Source organism: Mustelus asterias, chromosome 1, assembly GCF_964213995.1.
Source record: "Mustelus asterias chromosome 1, sMusAst1.hap1.1, whole genome shotgun sequence".
Lineage (NCBI taxonomy): Eukaryota > Metazoa > Chordata > Chondrichthyes > Carcharhiniformes > Triakidae > Mustelus > Mustelus asterias.
The window spans coordinates 119,044,064-119,064,943 of record NC_135801.1 but is presented as its reverse complement, the minus strand read 5'-3'; the positions used below and the strand labels follow the sequence as shown (position 1 = coordinate 119,064,943).

General features: G+C 39.9%; 1 non-coding gene across 1 annotated transcript; it reads left to right on the top strand.

The window, feature by feature from the left end:
• The first annotated feature begins 18,762 nt into the window (after positions 1-18,762).
• LOC144501930 (U2 spliceosomal RNA) lies at positions 18,763-18,961 on the top strand. Its single transcript, XR_013499220.1, has one exon. It is a non-coding gene; the product is annotated as a U2 spliceosomal RNA (small nuclear RNA).
• The last annotated feature ends 1,919 nt before the right edge of the window (positions 18,962-20,880 follow it).

Genomic DNA, 20,880 nt, shown 5'->3' with positions numbered 1-20,880 from the left:
TAATTTAATTGTGTCTTTCGTAATGTGTTTTCTAGGCAGTGCTGGATATATTTGTAATACATTATATATTTCTAATATTAAACATATAATTTGTTCCTATAGATTGAGCTTTATATCAAGTACAGCCTTTGTTGTAAAGTGGCACTGCTGTCAGGTTCCAACATAATCAATAAGGATTGATGTTTCTATTCCTTAAATCAAAGGGTCCCGATAGTCATTGTCAATAAATTGCAATTTTGATTTTATATTTTTATGCCAGTGTTGTTCTGTTCTCTATTCTTTGGCATTCAGTTGAATATTCCAAATACTGTTTTATATTTGTTCTTGTTCATTCCAGAAGTTGCCCTCTGGTTCCCTGTCACACACTTTATGTTAATCTATATTATAGATACCACTGCATTCCTCTGAATTTTCCCCTCTTCTTCCTCAGCTCCAAATATGTCTCCAACATGGTATTCCTCTTTCTCATCTCGAGTTTAAATTTCATAAGATGTAGGAGCAAAATTAGGCCATTCCGTCCACTGAGTCTGCTCCGCCATTTGATCATGGCTGATACGCTCCTTGTTCCCATTTTCCTGCCTTCTCCTCGTGACCCTTCAACTCATTACCAATTAAAAATCTGTCTAACTCCTCCTGAAATTTACTCACTATCCCAGCATCCACCGCACATTGGGGTGACAAATTCCACAGATTCACAACCCTTTGGGAGAAGTAGTTTCTCCTCAACTCTGTCTTAAATTTGCTACCCTTTACCCTAAGACTATGACCTCTTGTCCTAGAATGCCCCACCAGAGGAAGTATCTGCTCCACATCTACCTTCTCCATACCTTTTATCATCTTGTATACCTCAAATTTGATCTCCCTTCATTCTTCTAAATTCCAGAGAGTATAGGTCTAAACTATTCAATCTCTCTTCATACGACAAACCCATCATCTCTGGAATCAATCTCGTGAACCTCCTCTGAACTGCCTCCAATGCCACTACATCTTTCCTCAAATAAGGGGACCAAATCTCTGCGCAATACTCCAGGTGCAGACTCACCAATGCCTTGTATAGTTGCAACAATACTTCCTTGCCTTTATATTCTATTACTTTAGCTATAAATGCCAACAAGTCATTTGCTTTCTTATGAGCGGCTGTACCTGCATGCTAGTTTTCTGTGACTCATGAACGAGGACACCCAGATCCCTCTGCACCAGAGCATCCCGAAGTCTCTCCCCATTAAATAATAAGTCACCTTCCCATTTTGTCGACCAAAATGCATGACCTCACACTTATCCACGTTAATCTGACACATTTTGGCCCACTCTCTTAACCTATCTATATCCATTTGTAGGGTTCTTATTTCCTCATTGCAACTTACTGCCTATTTTTGTGTCATCTGCAAATTTGTGCACAGAACCAGCTTGCTTGAAAATTGAAAATATGAGGTGTTTTAGCATGTTCACAGTTGTCAAGATGGAAAATTTTCCTAACGGTGTAAATACGGAGTTCATAGAATCATAGAAGAATCATAGAAACCCTACAGTGCAGAAGGAGGCCATTCGGCCCATCGAGTCTGCACCGACCACAATCCCACCCAGGCCCTACCCTCACATATTTTACCCGCTAATCCCTCTAACCTATGCATCTCAGGACTCTAAGGGGCAATTTTTAACCTGGCCAATCAACCTAACCCGCACATCTTTGGAGCATTGTTGTAGCATTAAAGCATTACATTTGCTTTCTTTTCTGTGTTTATTTTGCGTGCTTTTTTCAAGAAACTCTCTGATCGAAAGCTCTTTAATAGCAGAATCTAAATATTGATTGTGATGCTGGTGATGCAGATTAAAATCACTGCCAGGATTCCACACAGGAGCTTTCACCTTATCTATATCTTAGTGCAGTGGACCGTCTGACCACAATGAATCTGGGAAAATCAGGCAGATGAAAGTTCACACCTACTATAACCTATACCTATATCAAAGTTCCACTTTTCCTCAATTTGAAGTAAAATCGGACATTTTTCTGTAGAGGTTTGAGATTCCCACCAGCTCACATTCCCCATTTTCACCGCACCACGGCAAACCAGAAAAATCTCTCACCTGCTTACATGTAAATAATTCAGCAATAAAACATTGGGTATGAAAATAATTTGCTGGTTTTCACTGTGTTGAATTACACTTGCTCAACAGTGAGTCCATTCTGAAATGTGTAATTAATCTCATACATATATTTATTGAAGAGCTTTTTTGTTTTATAAATAGCAGTTGTACAATATTTCCTTAATTTGCTTAGGATGAAAATGTACAAACATTCGGGAAATACATAGTTTAGTTGCTGTACTATTGTATAAATTCCTTTTTTTGTGTCCCTTTCAGACTTGTACAATATTCACAATTTTCTAATGAGATTTAAGATCTTCTGACCATGCAACATTCAAGTGTTTTATCTGTTGTTGATCCCTATTGCTGTAGTGATGAGACACATCGAGATGTCACACTGCTGGTCCGAGTGAAAGCAGTTTAAAAGCCGACCAACAGCACAACATTGTGCGTACACATATAATAATGAATGGTTTAAAAGATGAAACTATGCAAATTTAATTAAACACATCATATATAAGTCACCAATATTCAATCCAAAACAAGTATCATTTTCCCTTGTATGAACATGGAGAGAAGAAATATCATTTTTTTATTATGAAGCTATTTTTTGAACTATACCTATATCAAAAAGGACAATAACATTCATTACTATAAGCACGTTTAACACAGAAAGTGACCCAATACATTACAGAGAAATGTAATGAAAAATGGTTACCAGGCTAAGGCAGAGAATATTATAAGCAGGACTAAATGCAGAATCATAGCTGTGGGATTTAAAAAGGTTCTTGAAGACGGAGATCATAGAATCCCTACAGTACAGGAGGCTATTCGGCCCATCAAGTCTACAACTCTCCAAAAAAGCATTTCACCCAGGCCCAACCTCTTGCTCTATCCCTGTAACCCTGCACATTTACCATGGCTAATTCACCAAACCTACACATCTTTCGACATTAAGGGGCAATTTAGCATGGACAATCCATTGAAGATGGAATGGTAGGTTGAGAAAGTGGTTAATAAAGCATAGGGATTCTTGGGTGTTGTGAATAGAGGTACAGAGTACAAGAAAGTTCTATTGAACCTTAATAAGATGCTGGTTCGGCTTCAATTGGAATATTGCATCTAATTTTAGGCATCATACCTTAAGAAGGGTGTGAAGGAATTAAAGGGTGCAGAAAGGTTTATGATTCCAGGGATGAGGGACTTCAGCTACCTGGATAAATTGGAAATGCTCCAACTTTTCTCAACACGAGAAGATTTAAAGGAGATTTGATAGAAATCATGAGGGGTGTCCATGAGGAGAAATTATTCTCACTGATGTACCGAGAACCAGAGGGGACCGATTGAAAATGCATTGTATAAGAACCAAAGGATAAACCTTTTTTACACACAAGTGTTGGAATCTGTAATGTGTTGCCTCATCGGACAGCAGAGGCAGATTCATTAGTGGCTTTCAAAAGAGAACTGTATAATTAACTGAAGAGAAAAAAAATGCTGGGCTACAGGGAAAAGGTAGAGGAGTGGAATCAGCTATGTTGTTCTTGCAGGGAATCAGGATGAGCATGATGGGTCACATGACCTCCTTCTGTGTAATAACCTAAACCTTTTTCACCATTCAATTACATCACAGCTGACCTGTAGCTTCACTCTACTCACCTTGGTTCTGATTTTTGGTCTCTTAGGGAATTAAGGGTTATGGGGCATGGGCGGGAAAATGGAGTTGAAACTCAAGATCAGCCATGATTGTGATAAATGGTGTAACAGGCAGGATGAACTTTGTGTTCCACTCCTGCTCCTATCTCTTGTGTTCTTGCACAGATTTTAAAAAATCTAAGCCTTAATACTCTTGTCGAACAACAAGCTATCAATCCCAGTTCCAAGATTTTCAATTAATATAGCCTGAATAGCTTTATGAGGGAGACAGTTCCTTATTTATAAACTGTACTCGGCGGTAAATGCCTTCTGACATAACCCCTGAACAGCATAGCTCAAATTTTAAGGTTATGCCTAATTGGAATGGACATCCATAGCGTGGAGCTTAGGCAATTGAAACCATGTTCCAATTATTCTGATCAATGCGTGATAATGGATCAAATGCATTATGACAAAAGAGGAAGCCAATTTACTCAGAACCAACAGAATACTTGCATATATTTATTTCATGCCTTTAAAAAATTAAAAGAATAAATTAATTATTTTTGAAAACACAGTGACATTAGTGATATTCATTTTACTGGGGTCAGACCAATTGAAAAGCAAAAATGGTTATTTTGCTATGATATAAAACAGCAGCAAGTCCATTCAATCCCATGATGTGCTATACACACCAACAGTAATAATTGTTTGTTATGTGACACTGTCATATTCCACATTAATTCCAATTTGTTTGAAAGTCGGACCAAGAAGTCTGCATATCTGCGATAAAAACTGAGACTTAGCTATTATCAGGCTAATGTGCGTCAGACATTATCCTGGATACCATAGGCTCTTTTACTGTAATGTGGAGATGCCAGCGTTAGACTGGGGTAGGCACAACACCAGGCTAAAGTCCAACAGGTTTATTTGGTATCACAAGCTTTCGGAGTGCTGCCCCATTAGGTGAGTGGAGCCATTTGGAGCCTCCACTCACCTGATGAAGGGGCAGTGCTCCGAAAGCTTGTGGTACCAAATAAACCTCTTTTATTGTATGCCAACAAACCTGTAAACTGTGTGAGTAATTGTGAAATGAGCAAGATGTTCTGCTACGGCATGATGTCATTATTACTTGAGCTTTTATGAATATTTATTATTAGACAACATACATCTGTCATTAAATCATAGAAATTTCAGCATTATAATGCTCAATTAGCAGACAGATTTCCTTATTTCTTTTTAAAGGAACTATAAACCAATGGATATTTTGCATTTGTCGTCCATTTGTTATAGCATTCTTCATGCAAAGTTCAATCATGTATTTGATAAGGAGATAATTATATGTTGCAATACATAATGCATTACTGTGTTCATATATTTTAGGTTGCTTAAATCTAAATAAATAAATGTATTATAGATTAAATAGTGGAAAGAAATCAATGTAATTGAAGAGTCACATTAATTATATATTGAAAGGTTTACATAATTGTGCACATTTATGATTAATGAAAACAAAGCATTGAAATTGTATATGGAGTGGCTCGGTAAAGTACAGGTGAAACCTGAGCAATATTTTTCTACAAAATATTCAATTTAATTGAATTTTTTGCAGATCAATAAGTATATGTCACAAAAATGTTGAGATTTTGATATTTACATGGGTGCCAGCATGTGGTGCTGAAAGGTTATGTTGCTTTTGGCAAGTGTGTAAAAGCAGATGCATCAAGACATGAAGTTGAGATACAATGCTCAACTGGAAGATGTATTTTAAAGTGGTTGGGATCATGCTGGAGTTCATACGTTTGCTATTAGACTATGAGAGAGGCAGATGGGTGTAGATTGGGGAGTGTAAATTGAAGTGTGAAAGCATGAAATACACAAAGAGGAAAGAAAGTAGCTATGATCAGGATTGAAGATGGAAGTCTTGGACCTGGACTTTTGGCCATCGGTCAGTTGCACAGAATTGGAAGAATTCACCGTTCTGCAAACCTGACCTTTAAACCAGCTGTCCCATTACAGGATTACTGGTCTAAGGGGGTGGGTTGGATTAGAAGTCAGGCAGGCCATCCCAGAAGAACTGAAGAGGCTACTGGGTGCAGAGGTAGCTGGGTGGAAGACTTACCGTGAGGATCCAGTATTATGGCCAAAATTTAAAAATAAATAAAACAAGAAACATCTCTCCAGTCCATGGCCCCACACTCTCCACTCATGCCACCTCATGCCCCACCCCATAACTCTCACACTCCATGTGAACCTATACCCCTGCACCCACTCCCTTGGTACCTCATACCATCCATGCCAACCTATGCTCCTGTTAGCAACCCCAGGCTCTTACATCCTCTGTGCCTATTTATTGCTAAATCAGGCCAAAGCATGCCCCGCACCCACCACCCTTTGCCCTTAGCATGCCAACTCTCCGAATAACCACCATGGGCAGACCTCAGGACCCATGTAGAGATGAGATAAAATAAAGTTCTATCAAATAAAGTTACAAATGTCTATATTGAAAAAAACTCAAAAACCCATTTACTGCATTTACTTTCCTTCAACTAAATAAAGCTTTGTAGCAACAAACATTTCATTCAAGTGCACAATCTCGTAAAGCAACAAGCGCTGGAATTCATAGACCTATTTCAAAGAGCTTACAATCATGTGTAGCTGTCAATCAAACTGTGGAATGGCAAGCACCCTGTGATAATTAATGATTGTGAAATCAGTCATGCAGCACTAATCTAGTAATGGATACTCTCAGGCTTACCTCAACAGACAGAGTGGAATAACAGGCATATTTTTAAAGGACACATAATCCTTTCAAAGTTTTAAAAAGCAAGACTTTTAAATGCCTTAACAGCTCCCATGGAAGGGTACTTTTGAGAGGTCTCATTAACATTATGAATAGCTCACTTTGATAGGTCCTCTGGACACTTTGGACAGGCCTTCTTGAAAAGTGCTTCTGCTAGCTGATTTTGACAGGTCTATTGACAGTTCCAATGAGCTTGACAGTAATGGGTTTATGTACTTTAACACATACTTATGCCTACTTTTAACAATTCTGAAGGCCACCTGACATCCACCAAAGGTCACCTTACTCCCTCTAAAGGTGGCCTGGGACCACATCCATAGGGGTATCTTACCTCTCCAAAGGGGCATCCAAATGACTCCACAAAGTTCTGACATGCTCGTACCAAGTCTCATCTGCACATTTTCCCAATCTAAAACTACCAAAATGCCACTGAAGTGGAGGTGGCTAATGGTTTAAATGGACAGCTGCCTGCACAAAACATACATGCCCCACCCCCATGAAAATGGGAATTGCTCTGTTCAAGGTGAGACTTATGATTTTCAGCCACTTTTGCCATGGTGGAGAGCCTCCATTGTGGGGAAAATCCAGCCTTATTGTTTGTCCAAATGGGGATGGGAGTCAAAGTTGTGCATCATTTTTAAAAAAATGAAAAGGGAACCAAAGAAGCAGAAATGTACAAATTAATAATTGGCAAGGAGATGAGGTTTAAAAAGAAAACATGAGAAAAGGATTAAAAGAAAACAAACACCATGATTTGGATGAAAAGGAGACAGGAGAATTGTAATTAAAAAGACAAGCATCGAAAATGAGATTCTTAAAAAAAAACAGCAAGGCCTCAAATGTCCACTAGTTTGTGCTGGTTTTACCAGTGCAATCCAACTGAAATCAGCCAAAATATGCAAAAGATTGTGGTGGTTTAAATACAAGTTACATCAAGCATAAATTGATTTTCTATTAGCATTAATATTGTTTTAAACAATATTATGCTGGAAGCTGGTCCAACCCAGCTTAGACATGTCCTACAGATCAAAATAATGTAATGCTAAGTTTCCACTGACTGCATGCACTGAAGGAGGCTCTTCAAATATACCTTTTGTTTTTAAGGTGACTGTGACAGAAGCGCAGGGTGAGAGGAAATTGCAAATCAACTGCCTCGATTACTATTTTATCACTGTTTAGATTGATACTGAACTTTGGGTTTATATAGAGCATCATGTAGCACAAGTGTAAAGAAGCAATGAGAAATATTGACACAATACCTGTTTAGGCCCAGTTAGTGCATGAAATTTTGGATATCACTTTACAGAAAGGATATTAAAGGCATAAAGAGTATGCAATGCAAATGTGCTAGGATCAAAAGCCAAATACTGCAGATGCTGGAAATCTAAAAAATAAAAATAGAAAATGCCAGAAATACTTAGCACATCAGGCAGCAGCTGTGGTGACAGAAGCAAGTTAACATTTCAGATCAATTACCTGTTATCATAACATTGTGAATGTTAACTATGGGCTGGATTTTTATACAGTCAGGCCGATTTCAGAGGCCTTTCATAAAAATGGTAGTCAGCACTTGGATGTAGGAAATGAATCACACAGGAAGGAAACCCAAACTCAGGAGGGCCATTTGAAGTTAGTGCTGAATTCAAACAGACCCCATTTTCGCTGTTTCAAGGTCCTTAACCCACAATATGGGAATTATGAAGCGATGGAGTAGATATAAATGCTCTTGAAGGGTGGATACAATCGAAGTGTCATGATTTACTTCTTTTTTAATCCCCAGATCTCTGAACTTGAAAGAAACAGGTTGAAGCCACCAGTAAGAGTTAGAACAAAAACACCATTGCTGGACTGTTTTGATTGATAGGACATTTGGTGCACGTTAGAAAAAAACATGACCATTTGTTTCACAGTTTTGATTAGGTCCTTTGATATTTCCCAAGGGTTGCTATTACAGCTGAGGTTATTAAGAATGTTTCTGAAATTAATTATCTAGTATGGTGTTTTTGAAAAACATAGGGTAAAATCTGATGACCATGTTGGGAGACAGTTGAGATCCCTACATCACTTCTTTCCATGAGACTTATTGCAATTATCAGATAATCTGGAACTTAGCTGGACAGTGTTGGATCTCCCACTTTATTAAGACCCCAGGAAGTCAGAATTCCCATCTCCAAGAGTTGCCAGGCAATCAGAGGCTAGGGAGAGGAGTTTATGGGGATCAACAGAAAGAGTGGGAGAGTGGGTGACAAGCTTCCTGATGTCAGGTCCCATAATCAAGCCGAGAGTGCCCATGAACAAGGGACACCCAACGGTAGGCTGCTGACAAACCTAACTCCTTTATCGATGTTGCCCATTGAGTGTCAGCAGCAGAGATGAGGCCCTCAAGTGGCAATTGGCCTCTAGGTGGAATGGTTGCCCTCCACCATTCATGTCCTGGGAGTTGAGTAGGCAGCAGGGTTCCCACTTTGCACCTTCCCACCCAAACAAACCCACCTTCAAACTTGCATTGTGCCAAGTAATTAAACTGTACCCATTATTTCAGTTGACTGATAAAATATTATGGGGACGATCTTACCATCGTGCCCCACCGACTAATGGGTGGGACGAGCCGGTAAGATCGCAGAAGTGCAAAGAAATCAGGTTCACTCCCGATTTCTCACCTCTCACAATCTTACCAGCACCGGGTATCCTCACGAGGTCAGCCTCGTGCCCATTTGAGAATCACAGCTAGTCCCCAGCAACGCATACCAGACATGATGGCCTCGCCAGTAGAACCGGAGGCCATTGGGATCCACCGGGAGGTCAAGGGCAAGGGAGGAGATGCCCCTTGGGCAATGCCAGCCTGGCACCCTGGAACTTACCACCGGGGCCCGCTGTGCTCTCTGCAATGCGATCATGGGGGGTGGGAGGGCACACTTGCTACCACTCTGCATTAGAGATTGTGGGAGGAGAGTAGGGGGCAATTGGCCGCAGGCCCCTGCAAGCTGGAGCTGCGGGGGGGGGGGGGGGGGCGGGGGGGCTGTTGAGGCCTGCTTTAAGCCGCGGAGGCTGGTTGAGAAAGGTAGAGGTTGAGTGACAGGTCTCTCTGCTCTCAGAGCAGAGGGACCTGTGCATGTACAATGGTGCCCTCTGCTGCTCTCAGCCAACTTTCAGCTGATTTAAGCCCTCCTCCCTCCCCGTACAGGCGAGAACGTTTTTGGCTTTGTTTTGCTCCAACTGCATGAAGAACAGGTTTGGACTTGCCCAAAAAATGGATCAGAAATTCTCCCATTTTCACACTCATTCTTGACTTAGAATATTTTTCATAAAATCGCTCTCAATGAGTGCTTCTGTACCTATACACTTGTTCAAACTGCAGAATTTTCCTTCAGCTGATAGTATTTTTGTTCAGTACTATGTCTCTAAGTCTGCAGTGAAAACTGACGGATATTTTATGCTTAGAAACATTAACAAAGGTATTCAAACATGGAAGAGACAAGTTACGAATTAGGTTTAATCATATTATTGCAAAATATGTAACTTGCATATTTTCATGTTACCTAACTTATTTTGGACATTTGAAATATCAGATATTGGGTGGGTTGTAAAATGTTATTTAGCTACTTTGTTTTTGCTTCATGCATTCCTTATCACTTTAGTTTTATTGTATTGTTCATCCTCTTGAACAAATCAACAAAGCGATGTGGTGAAATTATAATGAGAAGTAAATGCACCACCAGTGAAAATTGAGCATTTGTGCAAGACTTAAAATGTCAGTTGAGCTCCTGTGGCATTGTGCATAGTAAGACAAGGAATATGGTTACCTACTTATTTGCCTTCAATGTCTTTGTCTGAAAGAAAAAAAACTTTAATTTATGTAGTGCCCTTCACGACACTGGATGTCTCAAAGCACGTTATAACCAATAAAGTATCTTTTGAAACGTTGTTACTGTTATAATGTGTGAAACAGAGCAGCCAATTTGCACAGGAGGGATAAATATTCTCCAGGAAATCAGAAAGAAGTATGCTACACTTCTTCAAAATAGTGCCATGCAATCTCAAACATCGACTTGGGAGACAGCAATTTCAGATCTCATCCAAAACACAGCCTGACAGTAGAAGTACTCTCACTATTTCTTCCTCTTTGAGAAACCCTTTGATACTCATCTCCCCATTGCTTCATTGTTATTCACTTCAAGGAGAATCCTCTATCTACTCCTTTCCTGCTGATTTCATGTCACAAATAGAAGCAAAAAAGATATGTGGGGTTACAGGGATTGGGCCTGGGTGGGATTGTTGTTAGGGCAGGCTCGATGGGCTGAATGGCCTCCTTCTGTACTGTAGGCATTCTATGATTCTATGAAGATCCCTCACTCTCAAATTCAACCTGTTCCCCTCTCCTACAAACAGCCCACATTTGCCTTTGTATCTGATTCCCCACAAAATTCAACTTTTAAAAATTAGAATGAGGGAGAAAATTACCCATTTACCTTCCTTGTCACTTGTCTTTCTCTGTCTCTCACTCTCTTCTTCCGATATAAAAAATTATAATGGTCCTAATTTGTAGTCAGCGGTGAAGTAATGGACTTACCTCTCATCTTGAAGAGAGATGCCCACAAAGACCGATTGGCAACAACTATAAGGGATTTCAGGCATCCAGACACAGTGGTGCCATTAAGCATGATAAACAGCCAATCACACTGAAGAATCCTCACAAATCAGAAAGTAAAATATATTGATTATTCTTCACTTCTTAAAAATTTTGCAGAGACTGAAATAAAGATTAGGAAATGAGCATTTAAAACTGAAATATCAGAAATACATATATATATTACACAGGTAGAATTACACAATTAGAAACTTTCATTGCTGCCCTACATCATAATCAATGATTTCCAGTTTCCTGGTCCTAACCTCCTCCCCTTCACTATGGCTGTCCAATCCCTCTACACCTCCAACCCCTACTAGGATGGTCTTAGGTCTCACCACTTTTTCCTTGAGCAGAGAGAGGTTCCCTCCCACATCAGTAACTATATCCATGCCATTTCTTGCTCTCATCTGAACCTGGAAAAATGTATCAATTTTGCTTCCAATGTTCACCCTTCTTTCACCTTCATATGGTCCATCTCTGACACTTCCCTTCCTTGATATCTGTCCATTCCAGTGATAGACTTTCACCAATATTCATTGCAAACCCACCGATTTTCACAGCTACCTTGACTAAAGCTCCTCACATCCTGCTTCCTGTAAGGACTCCAGTCCATTCTCCAAGTTTCTCTACCTTCATTGCAACTGTTCCGATAATATTACCTTCCAAAACAGCGCTTCTGACATGTCTGCCTTTTTCCTAAACCGAGAATTTCTCACACTATGGCTGACAAGGTGCTCAATTGTGTCTGACCCATCTCACACCTCTGCTCTCACTCCTTCCCCTTCCCCCAGAACCATGAAGGGCTCCTGTCTTGTCTTCACTATTCACCCAATGGATCAGGTATGATTCCATGACTATGACTATTTCAGTCTGTTGCCAGTCTGTTAGAGAGCTCTCCCAATTTTGGCACAAGCCCCCCAATGTTAATAATGAGGACTTTCCAGGGTCAACAGGACTGGGTTTCCCATTGCCGTTTCTGGTGCCTAGGATGATGCCGGTGGTCTGTCCAGTTTCATTCTTTTTTATGAGCAGGGAGTGAACGAGGCAGCGAGTGAGACAGCAACAATTTTATATTTGAACCTGGGTCCCCAGAGCATTACCCTGGATCTGTGGATAACCAGGCCAGTGAAGATACCACTATGCCACCGCCTCCCCTGATAAGAGAGAATTCGGAGTGCCAGCGGTGAGAGACATACGAGAGGAGTTACAAACACAAAAAGCTATATGCACAACCATACATAGTACAGCAGAAAGAAACGTGTTAATTTGAAAGTAGATACTTCTACAAAAGAAGTGGGAGCAGCCCTGGTACAAAAGAGAAAACCAATTGCATCTGCATAGTAAGCTCTAAAATCTGATGAGACCAAATATAGAAAGAGCTTTTGATAGTTCAGAGTGGAATGTCATCTACTAGGTCAGATTTACAAGAACGATCCGAGTAAAGCACTAGGGAGACTGCAGAGATTATCCTTGAGGCTTCAGAGTTACGATTTCACTCTGAAATACAAGGCATAAAGAGAAATTATGCTGGCAGATTCCCTAACTTGGTTGTCACCATAAAAGAAACATAAGATTAAAAGGTTTGAGATACAAGGAGCCATCGTGTGGTGAACGTGACACCTCAAAACGGAGTCCAATTATAGATGAGACCAACAAAGACAATGAATTACAAATGCTCTCTCAGCACGTGACTCACGAATGTCCTGTTAAGATACAGCAAACACAGCCAGCAATACTGATCTATCAGAAATGACATCTCACTGGAAGATGGCATCCCGCTGGCTGGATCCAGAATAGTCATGCCCAAAATAATAAGAAAGAACTACTCCAGAAGATATACAAAGATCACATGGGAATGGAGAAGTGTAAGCTCAAAGCTAGATCAGACGTGTATTGAGTAGGCATCTGCAAATCATCAAAAGAAGGATGTCTACATGCAATGTATGCCAGAAGTACAGAAGACAGAAGAAAGAGATTGATGCACCATCAGTCAAGCAAAGACTAGTTTGTATGCAAGAACAAATAGGCTTTTATTAACAAGAACTTGGAGCCATCCCTATCGGAGGTCTGGTCCATACTAAAGACTAGGGGGAGGAGCCATCGCCTTTATACCCAGACCAGGGGGAGGAGTCTTGGGCGGAGCCGGCAGGGATGTGCCACATATACAGATAATAACAGATACTAACTAACAATGGTTAACCACAACAGATAACAGCTAACAGTGGTTTACCACAGAGATCATACCGACAGAGTACCACCCAAACCACAGCATATAGCAAGCCCTGGCTTTAAGGCGCCCTGCTTTAATATTTTTTTAGTTAATTATTATTCGGGGCCTGCTTTTCCGATTTGTACCACCATTTTCTTCTTTACTTTCGTTGGTCTTTAGGGTTGCACGTGTCTTCACACCCCCGCCAAAAAAAACTGGAAGTCTCATGGGCATCAATTACACCTGATCCACAGAAGCGTGGACGTGGCACCTTGAGCTCCGAGGGAAGGCAAGGGGTAAACTGCGGCTTTGAACTGTGCCACTGCCTCTCTCCCACCTTGCTTGCTGCACCACTCAGTCTTAAGACCATAAGACCATAAGACATAGGAGCGGAAGTAAGGCCATTCGGCCCATCGAGTCCACTCCACCATTCAATCATGGTTGATTTCAACTCCATTTACCCGCTCTCTCCCCATAGCCCTTAATTCCTCGAGAAATCAAGAATTTATCAATTTCTGTCTTGAAGACGCTTAACGTCTTGGCCTCCACAGCCCTCTGTGGCAATGAATTCCACAGACCTACCACTCTCTGGCTGAAGAAATTTCTCCTCATCTCTGTTCTAAAGTGACTCCCTTTTATTCTAAGGCTGTGCCCCCGCGTCCTAGTCTCCCCTGCTAATGGAAACAACTTCCCTACGTCCATCCTTTCTAAGCCGTTCATTATCTTGTTCATGTCCTGTTTGCTGCCTCGCTTCCTTTTCTGATTTATTTATTGTTGTTTCACTAAAAGTTGCACTTTTAAAGTGAAGAATTGTACTGTGGGAGCAGATTTATTCATGCACAATCAAAAATCATATTCCATAGTTGCAGACTACCATTCCAAGTTCCCTTTTAACCAAAATGTGAAAGATTTGGGAGCTTCAACTATCATTTCACCAGTACACTGTTCACTGAGCAAGGGATTTCCAAAGTAGTAATGTGACAATGGAACCCAATCTCTTTCCAGAGAATTTAAGGAATTTGCTGAACAGTTTGGGTTCAAAATCATCACCTGATTACCCAAGGGGACAAAGATGGTGAAGAGAACCCTCAGAATGCTGAGAGACAAAGGAAGACCCAAACCTTGCCTTTTCATTGCCCTGAGCTTCAGCTCCAGGCTGACATGAAATCACCTGCAGAGCCATTGAATGGAAGCATAAGACAGCTCTGCCAAGCAAGATACTTCCTCCAAGCTACCAAGAGAAAGTAAGGCAACAATTCACTGATGCACAAGTATAAGGAGATCAACACTTCAACAAGCATGCCCGAGATGTTGAAAGGACAAACTGTACATGTACAGGGTCCAATTGTAAAAACATGGAATCCAGAAAACGTTATTAGTGAAGCTGAGACTCCAAGGTCATACATCACTGAGACTGAAACCAGTAAGCAAATGAGAAGGAACAGAGTTCATATTTAGCTGGAATAGTAGAAAATGTAATCAACAATGCCAGCGATATTACTAACCAGTGAGACATCATCAACAATATCGCCAACATGCAAATGACATAATATTAACAGCATTAAGCACAACTCCTACAACACCAGGAGAAACATGTACAACAGCACCTGTGCAATATACAACTCACCAATGAGAATAATGAATGTCAACTTTAACAAAACCACGAATGTGAGTTGAGGAAACAAGCTATAAGAGACTTGGAAATGTTCAGTTAAATTGTTAAAGTCAATTGTTAATCTTCTTTAATTAAAAAAGTTAATGATTGGAACAGTGGTATTGATTTCGAGGAATCATGTTTTTTTTAAAGAAAGAGGGATGTTAAATTCTTACATTGTTATGTATGTCATATTCATAAGGATTAGGAACTAATTGTCATGAGAATGGACATCCAAGATGCCACTAATGCTGCTGCACCACAGTCAGGCGTTCAACAACAATGCATATGTCCATAGGTCACGTGGAGAGTTGTAAAAAGTACATTTGATGAATATCCAGCATTTGAGTCAAACAATGTGATTATTTTGAACTTATTGGAACTAGAAGACATAACCATCAAGCATAAAGTTCTACAAGGTCAAATGAAATGCCTTCAGTGCAGCTGACTAAATGGTACTGAAACATTCCAGGAAATTAGGTACACTTTTTAAAAAATTAATTCAAGGAATGTGGGCATCGCTGACTACACCAGCATTTATCACCCATCCCTAATTGCTCTTGCGAAGGTGGTGGTGAGCTGCCTTCTTGAACCACCACAGTCCATGTGATGTAGGAACACCCACAGTGCCGTTCAGAGAGAATTCCAGGATTTTGGCCCAATGACAGTGAAGGAACAGCGGTATAGTTCCTAATCAGGATGGTGAGTGGCCTGGAGGGGAATTTCCAGGTGATGGCGTTTCCATGTATCTGCTGCCATTGTCCTTCCAGATGGTCGTGGTCATGGGTTTGGGAGATGCTGTCTAAGAAGCCTTGATGAGTTCCTGCAGTGCATTTAGTCAGACAGCAGAATCCAATTTCAATTTACTGAGGCAAAAACCATGTCAAGTCCATGCCTTTGGGAGAGGATGAGGACAACTTTGACTAATAAAACTAAAAATAATAAATGTAAGAATATTGCAAAATTCTATTTTGATTATTTTATTTTGTTGCCTTGCTTTAGCTATTGTACATTTTAGGTGTTGTACATTTTAGTAACTGAGGAAAAATATAGCAGTTGGGAAGAAAAGACGGTACAACAACTTGAGTAAATTATGGAACCCAGTTACCTGATGCACAATCTTAGTTGATCAAAAAAGGCAGCTATTGCGTCACACGTCTGACATCTTTAATGCAGAAAATGCTTAATATAGTGCCACCTGCAGGACTAACAGGTGCTGCAGGCACTTAATAAATTCCAAAGAAACACCTTATGTACTAAAATATACAACATGCATAGATAGAAGAGATTGCTAATTGTAAGAATTCACTTCCCTTAAAATTTCAAAGTGTAAGATGGTGTATTGAAAGGATCACTGGCTTAGGACTTCAATGTATTAAAGTCATTTCCTCAGTTATTATGGAACAAATATTAACAGACATGCAGAATCATGTTGCATCATCACAAGTTATTGTATAAATTGATTTAGTCAGTGATGCAACTCAACTGGAAGACAAATGAATCTGCTTATCACAGTAACATATTTGGTTGAATATCTATCCAGTTCTATATTCAAATTTTTTCCACATTGCCTAGACGCATAACATTGCACTGATATGCAATTTGTTTTGTCACAAGTTTCAACCTGAAACATGTAGAAATATGAATGTAAATTAGTACATATAACAGAATGGTAAACTGATACCACCATGATTACAGTTAAAAAGGATGTAATAATTATATGCAACTTCTCAATTAAATGGATGTGTTTGAGGATTGATATATTTGTATCTCTAGAATTGCATTATTTTAATGAATGTACATTTTGCACTTTTGTAAATTATTTCAGAATATGGCAAAACCATTTTACGGAAAGGATGATTGATCCTGGAGTTTGCCAGCAAGTTTCCGTGTTTTATATTACCTCATACAGAGCATCCTCCACAGTAAACTTCACCAAGACTTTTGGATGGTCAAAAATTACAGATATATTTAAAATATTCTAATCCTTCATAATGTGGAAACACATATGATATGAAACAGATGCACAGAAGTTAAAAAGTTTATATATGTACAGTATATGAAGAATAAGGCCATAGAATCCATAAAATCCCCGAACAGTGCAGAAGGAGGCCATTTGGCCCATCGAGTCTGCACCAAACACAATCCCCATAACCCTACTTATTTACCCTACTAACCACCTGACACTAGGGTCAATTTAGCATGACCAATCAACCTAAGCCACACATCTTTGGACTGTGGGAGGAAATCAGAGCACCCGGAGGAACCTCATGCAGACACGGGGAGAACGTGCAAATTCCACACAGACGGTGACCCGAGCCAGGAATTGAACCCGGGTCCCTAGCACTGTGAGGCAACAGTGCTAACCACTGTGCCGCTATTGAAATACATGTGCAGAATTTCATTCATTAAATTTTCTTTCATTAAATTCCCAAAATTCCACATTGCTCTCCCACATTTAAGAAAATGTGTTTGCATTAAGGTGATATACAATTAACCTACTTTTTTTTGGAACAAAATACCACTAGACATTGTTTAAGAGATAAATAGTAAGAAATTGGCCCTGATTTTTAAAGAGCCACATGTTCAGGACTGCGGCGAGTTTTGGATGTAAAACCAATAATTTCTTTCTGCAAGTTTATTGCCGTGCAAAATAACAAACACTATCTGTCAGGTGGAAAGCCTGCAGTTCAAGAATGTGTCCAAATCACAGCAAATAGGCCCACAATCTGTGCTGCAAAGATACTTACCTTATGGATCCAGCCCTTCGCGTTTCCTTTTATCATCTGGACTGCCAGAAGCCCAAGAAACATGACCAACATTAGTTAAAATTGCAACTTTTATTACCAGTTTTCCGTAGAGAGATTTTGGAAGAAAATGAGTTTCCTTGAAAGACTGTGTTTTTAAACAAAGTGTATTCACTCCAGTATAAACAGGCAGATTCAGAATATATCTAAGTGCATTGAATTAGATGTTGTGATTATTTCCTTGTTTGCATAACCATTAAACAGTTCATCAGTCAGGAGCTGATACCCATTGTGTTGGGAAGTCTCTGTTCTCAAACAATTTAACCTGGTGTTGTTAAAACTCTTACTGTCTCAAACAATGAGCAGGGTTTGTCTTGTATGGCCTTTCACTTCCCTTTATAAACAAAGGGACAAAAAAGCAACAAAAACACACTTTCAGTCAACCTTTCGGACAGAAAATTGTGGGGGAAATTTTCAAAGAATTAGATGCTTGTCATGCAGAGAAGCATTATTTTAAATAAAGACTTGCATTTATATAGCGTTTTTCATGACCACCAGATGTCCCAAAGCACTTTACATCAAATGAAATACGTCTTGAAGTACTGTTGTAATGCAGGAAATACAGCAGCTAATTTGTGCACAGAAATTTCCCACAAACACCAATGTGATAATGATCAGATAATCTGTGTTTGTTGATTGAAAGATAAATATCAGCCAGGACATCAGCAATAACTCCCCTGCTCTTCTTCAGAATAGTGCCATGGGATCTTTTCTGCACTGTAGGGATTGTATGATTCTGTCCCAGAGAAGATCAGGGGAGTTATTCCTGGACTCCTGACCAATATTTTTTCCTCAATTGTTGTTTGTGGGAGCTTGCTGTGCATTCATTGGCTGCGGAGTGTCCCATGTTGCAAAGTCAAAGTGTTCCTGTGGGTGTAAAACACTCCAGGACATCAAGTGGTTGGGCAGCACAGTGGTTAGCACTGCTGCCTCACATGGAGCATCGCTTCTCGGCCTTTTGGCTAAGATCAAGTGTAGTATCAACATGCTGTACTTGGTTGAAGCCATAAGGTTACATTGTGGCTTCATTTGAAGCAATTTTTAAAAGCGGCATCTCAGCCTTTTGGCTAAGATGCAAATGAGATCAAGCCTTGGAGGAGGTGCAATGCCTACTCCAATCAGCTTGGATCATGTAGATCAAGTCCAAGACAGGAGGTGAGAGCCCTGTCTTGTCAGCTTGGATCGGGAATGTCTCACTTGTTGAAACTCTGAATTGGACTTTGATTGAATTGGATATATTTAAAAAAATCCACCTGGGCCTGGGTTTAATGCCTCACCCAAAATACAGCATTGCCAACAATGCAGCATTCCCTCAGTACTGCAGTGAAATGTCAGCTGTAATTTTTATGCTCAGTGGGACTTGAACCAGGAAGCTTATTGCAAGAATTCCACCAATTGAGCCAAAAGCTGACACACAGTTTAACAGATCCTTAAGTAAAGTGATCCACTAATCCAGCATCTGCAGTAATTTGATTTTATCTTTTGATCCACTAACGTTCACTTATTTGCATTGTGAAAGACAATTAAGTGTATCTAATTATAACAATTCTTCAAAAAGGTATTGGAGTGGCATGTGAGGTAGATGTGACGGACACAAATATCCAGTTCTGATTACAAAACAATGTAATGTTGCAACCCTGGATTACATTATTGCTTAAATAAAGTCTTCAATATAAAATGTAAACAGAAAATGCTGGAAATACACAACCAGTCTGGTAGTATCTCTGGAGTGAGAAACAAAGTTAACATTTCAAGCCAATGACCTTTAATTAGGAATTCTGATGAAAGGTCTTCAACCTGAAATGTTAACTCTTGTTTCTTTCTCCTCAGATGCTGCCAGGTGCGGCACAGTGGTTAGCACTGCTGCCTCACGAATGGGTTCGATTCCTAACTTAGGTCACTGTCTGTGTAGAGTTTGCACATTCTCCCCATGTCTGTGTGGGTTTCCTCCAGGTGCTCCGGTTTCCTCACACATTCTGAAAGACGTGCTAGTTAAGTGCATTGACCCGAACAGGCGCCGGAATGTGGTGACTAGGGGAATTTCATAGTAACCTCATTGCAGTGTTAATGTAAGCCTTACTTGTGACTAATAAACTTTAAACTTTAGATCTGCTAAGTATTTCCAACACTTCCTTTTTCTATTTCAGATTTTCAGCAACCGCAATATTTTATTTCTATGCAATGTCAGTCTACTCCAGCATTCCAGAAGAGCCATAGAATCAAAACAGGTATCTACGATAAATCTCAAATCTGCAAAACAATTTATAGAATCAGATATAAACCATTTCATTTATTACATGTTTACAATTATGGTTTACTTTCTCAAAATAAACAGCAGAGCAAGGAATTTGAATGTTAAATGACTTTTGGAATGCTAATTTATTTAAAAATCGACCTTTATTTTATATTGCACGTTTATTTAATTTATTTTAAAAATGTGTAATAGGCACTGTGTCAATTTATCTGATATTGTTTTTCTGTCCAGAAATTGACATCAATGTAAATGATGATCAATATCCAAATAAACGCAACATCAACTGCCTCACCAATGCTAAACGTTCATAGCACAAGATATTATGATTGTAACGTTTTCGGAAAAAAGGTTTGTTTCCATTAAAACACGTTCGCTTTTACTGAAAATTATCATATGTTTACAAAACTATCAAAGCCAATCAGTTACACCAATCACACCAGGGTGATACTGAGAGCTGAGCAGTAGATTGCAAACCCACATACATGTAGTTTGGAGACTGTCGCTATGAGAGTGAGATCCATCAACATGAGCTATGTAATGAGGAGGAATGAGTGTAACTCTGGGCAGCTATGTGCTGTGTCACCCTCCCTGCTCCAGCCCCCTCAGCACCTGCACCATCAGCACCAGCATCCAAGGAGAATCGGGCCCTTTCTCCCATCACTTACAGAATGATTGCGGAATGCACGGAGTAGCCGCGGTCCGTTCCCTTTACCTCTTTCTTCTTCTGTCCGCCTCCGAACTGAACACACGACAAGAGCAGCAGCCAGGAGCCCACCGTTACCAGGGGCAGCGGCACCAACCTCCGA